Below are 15,669 nucleotides of genomic sequence, written 5' to 3'. Positions count from 1 at the left end.
TTATTTCATTTTGTAGTTAACTGTAAATTTTGTACAATCTTAAGTATGAGAAATGCATTACCTCTTTCGTGTGCGAGGCAACGATGAATCACTATATGAAGCTTGGGAGAGGTACATGGAGTTGTTAAGGAATTTTCCACATAATGGTCTACCGTTTTGGAGACAAGTCCAAACATTTACAATGGGTTGCTACCAAATTCAAACGATGGTAGATTGGCAGCAGGGCGAGCCTTAAATAACAAGACCTCGGAAGATGCTTATGGATTGCTTGAGGTGATGGCCAACAATAATACCAAGGACCTAATGAAGAGCAATGCCGAAGAGAACAATGGGTTTCATGAAGTTGACGTGTTCGACACATTATCTGCACAAATTGCACCATTTCAAGCCAATTGGGAGGTATGAATGTAAATTCTATTCACTCACCTTTTATAACTTGTGAATTTTATGCAGGAAACCATGGGAGTGTGATGCCAAGATGGAAACCAGTTAGTCTTCTCACAACCGAGCAAGTGAATTACATGTGTAGTTCACAAAGCGCAAAATGACCCCTTCGCCAATACCTACAATCTTGGTGGGGGAATCACCCAAATTTGTCCTGGAGCAATCAAAGCAGTCAATCAATCAAAGGACAGTGCCAAACCATCAACCAGTGGTGAATCATCACCATGTGAGCAAAGAGTGTCAAAATTGGAAGATTATTCGAAGAGTTCTGCAAGAAACCACAAGTTTTATGAATGAGACACACTCAAACTTCAGAAACAAGGAGTGTCCATTCGAAATTTGGAGTTCAATTGGGGAAATTGGTTGAACTTTGACAGAGAGATTCAAGGTTCTTTGCTGAGCAACACGGTCACAAATCCTAAAGAACAATTAATGTGCATAACATTGAGGAGAGGTATAGTGTTGAGCAACCTCACAATGAAGAAAAGTTGGAAGAACATGAAGACAAGACTAATGAAGAGGAAAATCTCAAAGCGGAAAGGTGTGCAAGATACTTAGGGGAATTTCAACCAAGCAACTCACCTCACAAGGAACAATTTGAGGAATTTGGTGTAAATGCGCACAAGTCAAAATTGGTGTTGGAAGAGACTCCAAACATTGGACTCAACCAATCACCATCTCTCTCAAGTACGCATATACGAATATGAAGTTCTGAAAAGATGCTTATGAGAATGTCCAAAATCCAAAGGAAAGACCAAGAGTGGCAATGGAAGTGAAGCACCCCACAAGGATCCGGATTGATGAAGGACCATGGGAAAGTCAGCTTCCGACTAAACAATGCTTCTTGGAAGGCAACCCAAGTCTTTTCAATTGTTTTTCATTTCATTGCTGTTTGAATTTGTTTAGTTTTCTTATTTTTGAATTAGTTTTATTTATGTGTTTTTTGGGTGTTTCAGTGAAATTGAAGCTAAGGAAAAGGAAAGAAAATGCTCCAGACTTTGCAGGGGCGAAGAAGTATTCTTCGCCGCGGCAAAGCACATCGTATGAAAATGAGTTGAAAAGTCCCAGACTTCGCCGCGGCGAAGTAACCTGAAAATGATACAGCTTCTGTATTTTTTCACCTCGACGAAGAATTTGTCTTCGCCGCGGCGAAACCTAGGTTTTAATTTATGTTGAACGAATAACTTCGCCGCGACGAAGCTTGTTCTTCGCTACGGCGAAACCTGAGAATTTTTTTTAACCCACCTTCATTCTCTTCATTTGTGTTTCAAACCCTAGCCTCCGAAGAATTTCATTTTCTCTTCTTCAATTTCTCACCTTTTTCCCTCACAATTTTTGCACCATTCCACTCCCTTACCTCTTTAAACAATCATGCACCTTTCAATTGCCTCATTAACCCATTTTGAAGAAATTTTTAGCAACCCCTAGGTTTTGAAAATTTGGAGCTTTCTTTGTGATTTTTAATGAAATTGGAGCAATTGAAGGTTGGAAAGCTTGGGCTTGGTAAGGTTAAGATTTTTTATGTAATTTATTTGTTCACTTTCAATTGTGGATTTGTTTTGCTGAAAATTGCTTGAATTTGTTCATTGTGGATGTTGGTTGAGAACTTGAGGATTGAGTTGACTGTGGAGTGTAGAAATTGTTGATTTTGATTTAATTTGGTGTTGAGGAAGTTGGGTTTGTTGTGTTGAAGTGCTTTTAGCAAATTTGGGAGTTTCGTGAAGAGGAAGAAGTAGAAGAAGATTGAAGCCTGAAGCACTTTTCTTTTTAGTTTTTTCTTTTATTTCTTTATGTTTTGTAAATAGGAATTGATGTTGATTTCCGGTTTTTAGCTCTTTATTTGTTTTTGTTTAGATTTTAAGTTTAGTTCAATAAGGTTGAGATTAGGATGTATTCTTTCATATTAATCGGTGAGGGTATCTAACACATTTGGCACCATAGACTTTCAATACTTTGACAGATGATGATGATGAGGAAGCCAGGAATGGATGCCAAGATTTAGCACAAGAATCGGCTTTACAGATTAATCAGGGAGTATCTCATAACCTTTACTTTTGTTTTTTCCATTCCTTGGATGCTATGGTGACATTGGGGACAATGTCATTTTAAGTTTGGGGGTAGGGAAATTTTGAGAATCTGTGTGTTTAGTTTGTTTTGTGTTTCTTTTTGTTTTAAGTTCTTTGATTGTTAAGTGTTTAGTGTGTGTTGTGTTGTTGTTGCCTAGATGAATTGCATAAGTCTATGATGAAACTAGAATTGTTGGGATATTATTTTTGGAAAATGTTAAGCATTGCTTCAAGTTTATGTTTATTGACTGAATTTTGATTGAAGTTTGTTGAGTGGTTCACACCTTTTCATTTATTTCGGCATGCTTAGATTCATTTTATGTGGTTAGGTAAAGTTTGATAATGTTGGTGGACTCTAGAACCTAGTTAAGAAGTGCTTGGGCAAAATTCTAGGATTAGACATGGTTGGGGAGATGATTTAGGCATTCTTTTTGGAACGTTTGAGCCTTTTCTAGCCAACCTATGAATGAAATTGTCCCTAGTCACCCATTTGAGCCGTTTTGATCATTATTGCTTTATTTTTCTTGGCTAACCAAAAATTGTCCAATCCTTATACCCTAAACACTCTGTCTACCCTTAGGAGAATTTGATCCTAATGCAACACACAAAAGGGAAGAGTTTACGAATCACTAAAAGAACAGTTTGGGGATTGTGAGAAGGGCAATAAAATAAAAGAGGTAGTTCACCTCAATTCAATTGATTTGTTTGCCAAAAAAAAAAAAAAAAAAAAAAGAAAAAAAGAAAAAGACAATTCTTTTGCCAGTTTAAGGGTACTCGGCTGGAAACCAGTAACCGCCTCGAAAATTGTCTAGCAGTACTTGGTGACCTCTGGTTTAACAACGGCACTACACCTTAGACGCACTTCCCGCCGCGCATATTTGGTATAAAAAAAAAAAAAAAAAAAAGATACAAGTTTAGGTTTGTAAATTAGTGGACACGTTGATTGGTGTTAGATGAAGTGGAGTTCGATTTGATTTGAGTGTTTGCATGAGGAAAACCGAGTTCTCTTACTTTGTATCCCTATCCTTTTTCTCAGAACCCATTTCCGAGCCTAATGTTACAAGCTTGCAAAGACCTTTGATCCTTAGCGTTTCTAGTCTACATTAGTGGGAGTAGTTTCATACTTAGGCTTATGGAGTTTGCCACCATTTGATAAACTTTACATTTCTGCATAAAATATCCAGGAAGTCGGAATGTGGACTGAAGTGGGGCACCTACTCGGGGGACTAATAAGAAAGATAGTCGATGCAACTTATAACTTCTTGGAGTGTTGAACATTCTAGTAATAATTTTTCAACAACCTTAGAGACTTGCATAAATTCTAGGAAATTCTTTTGTTGAGTTTGAGTCAATTTTTGTTTGTTCATTTTCAGTTTTGTTGTTTTGTTGTTTTGTGTTTTGGTTGTTTGTTGTTGTTTGTTTTTCTTTCTTTGAGTTTTTATTCCTTTTTGCTCGAGGACGAGCAAATCTTAAGTTTGGGGGCATTTGATAATCATATTTACACTATGATTTTGCATTGAATTTTGATAGGATTTAGGATTTTTCATACAATTTGGTCTAATTGCAACCTAATTCTATTAATTTGTCTTTGCAGGCCTAAACGTGATTTTTAGCATAAATGACAGTTTTGAGCATAAATTGTGTAACTTGAGCTTGGAAACTTGGAATGACCTGAATTTAGAAGTTTTGGAAAGCTAAAAAGAAGAGCTACAACTTTCATGTTTTGGGTTTTTCCTATTTTTGACTGGAAAGGGTTAAAAATTGGCTTGAAGTCGTGAAAAGTACGCTGGGAACTGAAGAAAAACGTCTTTGGACGTGCTTCTGTTTTTCTGACATAACTTGAGCTGTAGACCTCGGATTGTGCTGATTCTTGAACGAGCAGAAAGATAATTTAAAGGGCTACAATTCAATGTTTTAACGATTTTCCAGATTCAGACTCGATCAAGCTAAATTTTGCCCGAAATTCTCACCGGGGCGAAGAAAAGCTTTGCCGCGGCGAAACCTGCTTCAGCTGTAAAAATAAAACGATGCGTTTGGGCTTCCTAGGGCTTGGTCCTTAAGTGAAAGAGTATAAATTAGATGTGAAAAGGAGAAAAAGGGTCTTGGTTCGTCATTTGGGAGGCAGCTCATGGAAGGAGAAGATTATTGAAGATTTGGGCTTCAAATTAGAGAAGATTTCTCCATCTTTTGCTTGTTTTTCAATGATGAATCTTGATTCAGTTTGTTTTTGTTCTTTTATTTCGTTTTGAGTATGAACTGAGTTGTTTAGCTAGGGTTTGATGTAACCTTGTACAATGATTCAAATTTAATGAATTGATTTACTTTGAGTTTTAATTCCATGATTGAGTGTTTATCTCTTTGCTTCATGACTTGGATGCTTGATCACATTCAATGTGTGTTGTTCACAATGAGACTGAGAGTGATTTTGATTGTGCCTCTTGGGAATAATACCGTAGATTAAAACGCTAGAGATAGGTTTAGCGATCTATGAAATCTAGATAGAATTCCATAAAGTTTAAAAGACTTTCAACTATTATCTTCATTTTGTTGGGTGCGGAAGCTTGATAGGGATAAGTAGGGAAATGTAGCCTGAGAAGGTATGTTTTACAACTTAGGGAATTCGATTTTCAATCAAGGAATTAGAACTTGGGTAATAGATTCTATGATTTAGGTTAGTGTATCTAGGTGAAATCAACACCCTAGCATTTTTTTAGCATTGTTTAATTAGTTAAGTTGTTGGGTTTTGCTTTAATTTCATTATCATTCATTTATATTTTGTTAATTTGTATTTAGTTGTTAATTTTCCATCAATCCAATTTATTGTTGCTTTAATTAGGACTTAAATTAGAGAAATCGGTACTTAGTAACACTATCCTCGTGGGAACGATATTCACTCATCACTTTATTACTTTGTGCAACTAGTGCACTTGCTACATTTGCATGTTGTAAGAAACACGCAACAGTGTAGTGACCAATGAAGTCTTAATAGGGGAATTAGTGACTATTAGAGGCCAAGATATGACAGTAGATTTGATTGTCTTCAATATGCCAGACTTTGACATCATTCTCGGGATGGACTTTCTTAGTAGATATGGAGCAGAGATAGACTGTCGTAGGAAAAAAGTCAAGTTTAATCTGGACCATAGGGATAACTTCGTTTTTGGAGAAGGGCACCCAACTAGCATGATGATTAGTGCAGCAAAAGCTAGGAAGATGTTGAAAAAAGGGTGTTCTTAGTACATTGCACATATAGTAAGTAAGGAAGAGAGTTTGAGCCCAAGTGTACATGAGGTACCTGTGGTAAATGAATTCATATCAGTTGCTCAATGGGCTCCTCTTGAAGAGTTGGGCACATATCAGTTGGATGCCCTACTACCAAACCAATCCCACAAGCCTCACTGTTTGCATATTACCTATAGCCATTTGACGAACAAGAGAAGTTAGACTTGAGATTTGTTGTTCAAGGGAAGAAATATTTACCTCATTATCACGCCTAGCAGGAAGGTCAAGCCTAGTGCCAAACTATCGAGAATTGGCCGCCATATTTGCAATCAAGTTTCTCGCAGCCTCGGGAGTTTTATCCACCAAAGCTCCTCCACTTGTAGCATCAATCATGCTCCTATTAGTGTATGTAAGGCCCTCATAGAAATAGTGGATAAGTAACTGCTCACTAATCTGATGATAGGGGCAGCTTGCACATAATTTCTTAAAACGTTCCCAGTATTCATGTAGGGATTCTCCGTTGTGCTGCCTCAAACCACAAATTTCTTTCCGAATGTTTGCCGCCCTCGAAGCTGGGAAATATTTCTCCAAAAACAACCTCTTCATCTCGTTCCATGTGGTAATACTCCCAGAGGGTCGATAATAGAGCCAATCCTTAGCTGCATCCTCTAAAGAAAACAAAAAGGCTCTTAATTTAATTTGCTCTTCAGTCACCCCCGTAGGTTTCATACTCGTGCAAACCACATGAAGCTCCTTTAAATGCTTGTAAGGATCTTCACTTGCAAGACCATGAAAAGTGGGCAAGAGATGTATTAGTCCAGATTTTAATTCAAAAGTAGTAGTAGCATCTAAAACAGGAAACATTATGCATAAAGGTGCTTGATTCAAATCAAGGGCAGCAAGCTCTTTCAAAGTTCGATTTCCAGCCATGATGTCCTCCTCTTCTAAATCGGAATTGCTAGCAAATCGGGAATCAAGGGCCAAATTGCTTTCCTCAGAATTTCTCCGAGCTTCCTTCCTTAACCTGTGCAAAATGCTTTCTAATTCTAGGTGGAATGTTAAATCGCCAAGATGAGAGGACCTAGTCATAAAAAACAGAAACTCATAAAAGAAATAAATGACAAATAATGAAAAACCAACCAGAAAATAATTTTTTTTTTTTTTAACTAGAAACACAAAAAGGGCCAAAAACCTTATCAAACGTTGTTTTTTGGCCTCGAGAAGGTGGGGCTAGTGAATCCTAAATGGATTGACTAGTCCTGTGAAGAATTTCGTTTTCTTTGAAACAGGTACTCGCACCGCTCCTAATTCCACCAAAAATCCTGCCTTGAACAGTACTGCCTAAAATTTTGTTTTTCTGAAAAATAACAACAACGAAATCAGAATCACAAGAACGAAAAAATAAACTAGAATCACTCCCTGGCAACAGCGCCAAAATCTGGCGTGCTGTCGTATGCACCCAAAATTAAAACCCTAAAAAATACACGTAGTAGTGTGAGTAGGGATCGTTCCCACGAAGTGTGTCTAGCCGAGTTTAATGTTACGTGAACAAGGCTGGGGGGTTTTGAGTAAAACAAAAATAATTTCAGGAAAAACAATTCAAATTAAACTATCGAAATCAATCAAATAACGAAACTTGGTCTAGGTCAACATCCACCATCGGAATCTTACAACTGATCATCGATACAAAAATAAATCAATTCATACCCTGAATATTCACCGTTGGAACTATTTTCCTATCTCTCCTTAGTTGTAATTAATTAAGAAACAAGTGATCTAATTAACCTTACTACTAAACAACCCTAGACAAGAGCTAAAGATTTAATCTAGTGGCAGCCTTAAGAACTAGAGAGATCGATGAAGCTAAACAACACAAACTCAAGCAGTTGTATTTAATTTAGTCGAGTGTTCTTCTTAAGAATTACTAATTCCTGACGCAGCAAATTATTAACCCTAATTGCTTCACAAGTTAGAGGAATCAAACAATTACGGATTTGATATCTAACTTAGCAGTAGATTGCAACAACTAATAAACTAGAGGCCTCCTAGTAATTAAACGCAACAATCATGAAAATATGCATAGAAGAACACCCAATACTCAAACATAAATTGAGCACTTAAAGAAAAAAAACCAGATTGATCTCACAGTTTATTGATTCCGAGGTGTTGTTTCCTTCGACCAAGTTATGAAAATCAGCCACTCATGGCCATCACGAAATTTCAAAGGAAAGTTCAAGAAGATGAGAGGGAGAGGCGTCTGTGTCTCTGTGTAATCCCCAATCTGATCTCTCTCTCTCTAAATATCCAATTCGAATTTTAATTCTACTAAATCTAAATCTCCTAAAAATATTTTAAAATCCCAAAATAACCTTTATCCTAATCTGAGCAATTGAAAATAAAATAAAGTCTTAATACAAAATAGGAAAGTGGTGTGTCTAGCTGTAATTTGCATGCAACAAGTCTTTAAAACTTCCTGTAATAATCTGCCTATTTGAATTATAAGGTAGAATGTTCTAGAACATCAGTAGTGTAGGTACGTCAAATTCAAGCCCGATTACAACCTTTATGCAGTGAGTATCTCTCGAAACTCCAATATTAAAGTTTTAGATCTCTTTCTTAGCGTTCCACAGCATTTTGAATCATCTCAATCGGAGCTTGGATGAGAGAGTTATGCCTAGATTACGAAACGATGTCGAAACTATCCAAATTCACTTAATTAGTTCTGTTTTGCAATTAACGCCTCCATTTGCATCCTAAATCAAAATAGAATAATAATGAGTACATTTAGACAGCAAATAAGTATAAAAGACTAGACATTAAGAGGGGTAAATATGACATTTTGCATTCTCATCAGCCCTCATCCACATGCACTCTTACAGACTGTACCAATTCTTCTTTCTTCCTCTTAGGCCGCTCACTAAAGGCGGAGTGCATGTGGGGAAAATTCTTCTTGTCACTCATGGTTCCCCATCGCCACAACCTTTTCTTCTTTTTATCTTTTTACACTTCTTTAAATAAAATTCAGATTTGAACTTCTTTAATATTCCTATTTCTTTCTATTTACTTTTAACCTTCTTTAGTGCTTTTGCATGCTCTTATGAATATGTATGCATGTAGATGGTTTCATGCTTATAATTCTTTCTAAATTCACATATTTAAATACAATTATGCAATATGGAATGCAAACATGTCATTCTCTACCATCTACAAACTCATCTTAATATAACACATAATCATACTCATATAAACACTTCTCTTTGACATTTCATCAAACAACATATGTGCACAAAGCAACTCTAATTTGGCTACACTTCTATCTCTTTCTAAGCCACCAAAAATTGGGAATAAAACCCTCCATATTTAACGCCAAATCTGCCCAAAATACGCACTCCAAAATTTCCACTTCAGTTCTTCCAAATCTCATCCAAACATTCATCAAGCATCAAATACACCAACACAACTTCTCATGGATAAGTTATAATCATCATTCAACACCAAATCCATCAACAACTCTACATATAACACATATATATGCATAAAAGAGATTCTCTACACAACATAACTTAAATCATACTTAGGGTAGGATTTACTTACCTTATATGTGAGTAATCCAACCCTTTAAGAATCTTCTTTGATCAAAGTCTCTTCCTCTTAAATCCTATGAACACAAACCATCAAAATTCAACACTTTAAAAATTAAAACTCACTTCTTAGTGCAAGGATCTTACCTAAAGATGCTTGGGATTGAAAATCCACTCAAAAATACCCAAAATCTATGAATTTCCTTTGAAGAAGAATTGAAGAAATTGAGAGAATATGGAGGTGAATGTGGCATGAAAATGGATGAAGAGTGGCAAGGGTTTCACTCTTCAATCCTTGATATAACATAAAATTAGATATTAGTTTCCCATTTTGCCCTTGCACTTTCTTTAAAATTTCATCTATGTCCCCTATTTAATTACCATAATGCCCTCATCTTTATTGCATTCTCCATGAAATTCTATCTCTTTTCACTCCCCACAATTTCAACTAATTTTGAGTGAAAATACCATTTTACCCTTAATGCAAGTTTAAGGCATTTTCTTCACATTTTCTAAAAATAACTTTAACAAAAATCAACTAAAGGTATAAGAGCATAAATTAAATGATGTACCTCCATGTGGGCGTTACAACATACAACTACTTCACTTCCCATCATATACTAATAAATTACTTCTCATGGTCATGAAATTCACATATCAAACAACCTCAATTTTCAATCCATAATTTCTCATCATCCAAACACACATACAACATAAAATAAATTTCTCTACACAACTTGTGATTAAATCAAGGCTAAAGTTGGATTTACTTATCTTGAATTTAAGCAACTCCAACACTATAATCTTTCTTTGGTAGAATTCACTTTCCTCTTAAACCCTAAGCATATACAACCATAAGAATTCAAAACTTTAAAATTTAATCTCACTTCTTGGTGCAAGAATCTTACCTTTGGATGCTTAGGATTGAAAATCTATCAAAATCTAGCCAAAATCCTATGAATTTCCTTGGAAATTTAGTGAAGAAATTTGAGAGAATTTGGGTAGAGAAATGGTATGAATGGAGGGGTAGAATGGCTAGGGTTTCTCCTCTTGAACTCTTATTACATAAAAATATATATATAGTTTCCCATTTTACCCTTGCACTTTCTAAAAATTCCATCTATGTCCCTTAGTCAATTACAAGAATGCCCTCATTTTTATGTTCTTCTCCACGTTATTCTATTTCTTTTCACTCCCCACTCTTTCATCTAAATATGAGGGAAATGACCATTTTACCCCTAATAACATTTTAAAGAATATATTCTTCACACTTGTTCAAGATGACTTTAACAAAATTCAACTAAGGGTATTAGGGCATGAATAAAGCTACGTACCTTGATGTGGGTGTTACATTGTTGAGTTTAGTCATTGAACATTGTCTTTATAAACTCACCATTTTCTTTAACTCTCATTGATAAGTTTTATTCCGCAAATATTTGTATTGAATCCTATTCATCCTGTCTAGGAATGCCATACTTAGGGTTTAACAATTGGTATCAAAGCTTGGGCTCTTGTGTTGAAAGCCTAACAGTTTCAAGAGTCAATTTATTGTCTACACCATTGTTTGGTGAGGCCCCATTATTTTGTAGTACAAACTACACAAAATGGAGAATTAGAATGAGACTCCATATTACATCTATAGACTATAACTGGTGGAAAATAGTTAAGCAAGGGAACTTTGTTCCTATGAATGAGTCAACGGACCTTGCCAAAGATGAAGAACATTATACAGCCGAAGATGAAAAGAAATTGATTCTAAATGATAAAGCTCTTAACATCTTGTTTTGCTATCGTGATTCTACAGAGTTTGGATGAGTTTTGGCATGTGAAACGGCTAAAGATGCTTGGGAAATTCTTCAAACCACTCATGAAGGAACAAGTCAAGTGAAGGAGTCAAAGATTGTGATGCTATTCTACGACTATGAGTTGTTTGAGATGAAAACCTGAGAAAGCATCACTGAAATGTACAAGAGATTCTCCAACTTGATAAATGATCTCAAAGGTCTTGGAAAGAGTTTTGCAATTCTTGAGCTTCTGAAGAAGATTCTTCGTTCATTGCCAAAAGGTTGACAATGAAGGTGACTGCAATTGAAGAATCAAAAGATCTCACCCAAATGAAAATGGATGAGCTCATTGGTACCTTATTGACATTTGAGATGAAGAGAAAGCCAAGAGAGGAAGAGACTAAGCCAAAGAGGGAGATTGTTGTCAAGATCGTGGATGAAGAAGAAGAAAGTGATGACTCTTCTATGGAAGAATATGAAATCAATTTCTTAGCAAAGAGGTTCACATAGTTTCTTAGAAGGAACAAAAGATTCAAGGGAAAGCCGTTTCAACAATTCAAACCAAGAAATGAAGATGATAAGGGAAAATCGGAGATAATTTGCCATGGTTGTAAAAAGCCTGGTCATATCTATAAAGATTGTCCCTAAGCCAAATAGAAGAAGAAGGACAAGAAGGATAGATTCTACAAGAAGAAGTGGCTTTGTCGCCACTTAGAGTGGAAGTGATGATTGAAGCGATGAGGATGAGCCAAATGAAAAGCAAGCCAACCTTTGTTTCATGGCCAAAGAAGATGATTCAGAAGGAGACTCCGAATCCGAAGTAAAAGACTCTCAACACTATTCTTTTGATGAATTGCAATTTGCATTTGAATCATTAATGGAATAATTTGAAAAACTGTCTTTAAAGAATAGAAAGTTGAAAAACTAAGCATGCATAATGAAAGTTGAATATGAGCAACTTTTGGACAATGCTAAAGAGCTTAAAAATGAAATTGCCTGTGTTTCTCGTGATAAGATTGTTTTGGAAAGAGAATTTGATGATTATAAGATCATTTGTGATGTTTTGTGAAAGGAAAATCTTGAATTGAAAAATGAGCTTGACAACACAAAAGAGATTTTGAGCAAATTCACTTTAGGAAGCAAAAGACTTGATGAAATGCTTGCTTCACAAAAATGTGCTTTTAACAAAGAAGGTTTAGGTTATAAGAAGGCAAACCTTTTGTGATAAAAAGGGTTTGGATTCCTAAGGGAATGATTGGAACTAACTCCCATGGACCCAAGACCATTTGCGTACCAAAAAGAACAGGAATGTTTTCTTTGTGTAGGTATGTCTTAAAGCAGTGAAATTTGGAGCAAATAAGTCGTTTCTTGATAGCGGATGCTTAAGACATATGATGGGAGACAAGAACTTGTTCACCTCATTAAAGCCAAAGAATGGAAGAAATGTAACTTTCGGTGACAACTCAAAAGGAAAGATCATTGGCATTGGTTGTATTGGTAACAAGTCTCTAACCATTCAAGATGTGTTGGTTGTTGATGGATTAAAGCATAACTTGTTAAGCATTAGTAAATTGAGTGACAAAAGCTTTAAGGTTGTTTTTCCATCCATGTGTTGTGAAGTTGTTAATTCTTGCACAAATAGAATTGCATCCAAAGATCTTTTTCTTGTGTCCACAAAAGATGAAGATAGTTGGCTTTGTCATAAAAGACTAGGTCATGCAAGCATGGATGTCATTACAAAGCTTTCTAAAAAGGATTTAGTGCATGGTTTGCCTAAGCTTGTTTTCAAAAGAGATCATATTTGTGATGCATGTGCTAAAGGCAAACAAACACGTATTTATTTAAATCCAAGAATGTTGTTTCAACCTCTAGACCTTTATAATTATTGCATATGGATTTGTGTGGTTCCACAAGGACAACTAGTCTAGGAGGTAAGCATTATTGTTTTGTGATTGTTGATGATTACTCATGTTTTTTACATGGGTATTGTTTCTTGCATACAAAAATGATGCATTCAAATAATTCTTTCCATTGATTAGGAAATTGCAAAATCAATTAGGCTATGCAATTACATGCATTAGAAGTGATCATGGAAAAGAATTTGAAAACACATTGTGTAATACTCTTTCTCTAGCTAGTATACTCGTAAAATAACAGTAAAACTCACTAAATATATATAATGGGCCCATATCTAATTTTTCTTTATATACAAATCTTTACATAATATAATAAAGTCACAAAACAATAACTCGACAGTGTTGCCAAACCCTTCCACTTCTTGACATTCCAAGCGACCGCATCTCACGTACTACCTGCAAAAACATTGAAAACAACGGGGTGAGCATTAATTGCTCAGTAAGTAAACCCGCTATGCTACCCTTCTCTCTCCATTGCTTAAATTTTGAATTTCTTTCCTTATATCACACTTCTTTATTCTTCTCTATTCTTTCTCTGTTCTCAATTTCTAATTTCACACTACTCATGATAATAGGCACGGTATCATGCGTAGGTATGATGCAAATGCACAAATGCATAGGATATGCATTTTTTTTTTTCTGTTTTTCTATTTTTCTTATTCTGTTTTCTGTTTCTTTTCTCTGTATTTCTTTCTTTTCTTTCTTTCTCTTCTATTCTTTCTTTTCTTTCTTTTCTATTCTTTCTTTTCTTTTCTTTTCTTTTCTTTCTATTCTTTCTTTCTTTCTTTCTTTCTATTCTTGCTTTCTTTCTATTCTTTCTTTCTTTCTTGCCGATCGGACTTGGTTGAGGCATGGATTTGGAACCCTAGCCGTGTGAGTGTATTCTCTAATTCTGGGTACAGTCCTCATCCACATGCACTTCTAACGGACTGTACAATTCTTCTTTTTGAATTCTAAGGCCGCTCACTAAAGGCGGCATGCATGCGGGGCTATGTCACTCACGGGTTCCCCATCGCAACAGCCTTCTCTTCTTTTATCTTTTTACACTTCTTTAAATAAAAATTCAGATTTGAATTTAATATTCTCATTTCTTTCTATTTGCTCTTTAATTTTCTTTAATGCTTTTTAATGCTCTTATGAGTATGTATGCATGTAGATGGGCTCATGCTTATAATTCTTTCTAAATTCACGTGTTTGGATGCAATAATGCAATATGGAATGTAAACATGTCATTCTCTACCATCTACAAGCTCATCTCAAGATAAAAAATAATCATAATCATAAATGAAATTCTCTTTGACATTTCATCAAACAATTTATATGCACACATAAACTCTAATTTAGCTACACTTCTACCTCTCTCCTAAGCCACCAAAATTTGGAATAAAACACACCAAGAATAACGTCAAACCTGTCCAGGATTCACACTCCATAAATTCTACTCAAATTCTTCCATAATTCACCCAAACTCTCATCAAACATCAAGTACACAAACACTACTTCTCATGGATAAATTCTAACCATCATTCAACATCTATTCCATCAATAGTTCTTCATATATAAGCACATATATGCAAAAAAGAAATTCTCTACACATTATTACTCCAATCATAGCTAGGGTTGGATTTACTTACCTTGGATGTGAGCAATCCAACACTTTAGTAGTCTTCCTTGATCTAACTCTCTTTCTCTTAAATCCTATGAACACAAATCATAAGAATTCAACACTTTAAAAATTAAAACTCATATCTTAGTGCAAGGATCTTACCTAAGGATGCTTGGGATTAAAATTCCACTAAAAATAACCCAAAATTTATGAATTTCCCTTGAAAAAGAATTGAAGAAATTGAGAGAATTTAGGGATGAAGGTGACGTGAAAGAGGAGAAGAAATGGCTAGGGTTTCATTCTTCAACTCTTGCTATAACAAAATATTATTTATAGTTTCCCATTTCACCCTTGCACTTTTTATGAAATTCCATCTATGTCCCTTAGTCAATTACCATAATGCCCTTATTTTTATTGCATTCTCCATAAAATGTTATCTCTTTTCACTCCCCGCATTTTCAACTAATTATGAGTGAAAATATCATTTTACCCTTAATGAAATTTTAAGGCATTTTCTTCACACTTGTTCAAGATAACTTTAACAAAATTCAATTAAGGGTATTAGGGCATAAGTAAAGCTACGTACCTCGATGTGGGCGTTACACATTATTTAAATCATATTGCAATGAGCATGGCATTGAGCATAATTTCTCGGCACCTAGGACTCCTCAACAAAATGGAGTTGTTGAGAAGAGAAATAGAGTTTTGATAGAAATAGCTAGGACCATGTTGTGTGAGCATGACATACCTAGATCTTTTTGAGCTGAAGCGGTTAATACTTCATATTATATCATCAATAGAGCTATGATAATTTGGCCAATCCTCAAGAAAACTCCCTATGAGTTATTCAAAGGGAGAAGGCCACATATTGCATATTTCCATCCCTTTGGTTGTAAATGCATTGTGCTTAATAATGGTAAGGACAAACTTGGAAAATTCAATGCCAAATCGGATGAAGCAATTTTCCTTGGTTATTCTTCACATTCAAAAGCATATAGTCTTTAACAAAATAACTCTCTTCGTTGAATAATCTATACATGTGTTGTTTGA

General features: G+C 35.3%; 1 non-coding gene across 1 annotated transcript; it reads left to right on the top strand.

Moving 5' to 3' along the window:
• The first annotated feature begins 6,183 nt into the window (after positions 1-6,183).
• LOC116118227 lies at positions 6,184-6,290 on the top strand. Its single transcript, XR_004126125.1, has one exon. It is a non-coding gene; the product is annotated as a small nucleolar RNA R71 (small nucleolar RNA).
• Positions 6,291-15,669: the final 9,379 nt, after the last annotated feature.

Source organism: Pistacia vera, unplaced genomic scaffold (genome assembly GCF_008641045.1).
Source record: "Pistacia vera cultivar Batoury unplaced genomic scaffold, PisVer_v2 Contig839, whole genome shotgun sequence".
In the NCBI taxonomy this organism is placed as follows: Eukaryota; Viridiplantae; Streptophyta; class Magnoliopsida; order Sapindales; family Anacardiaceae; genus Pistacia; species Pistacia vera.
Note: the sequence above shows the minus strand (reverse complement) of the source record. Positions and strands in the feature narration are given on the sequence as shown.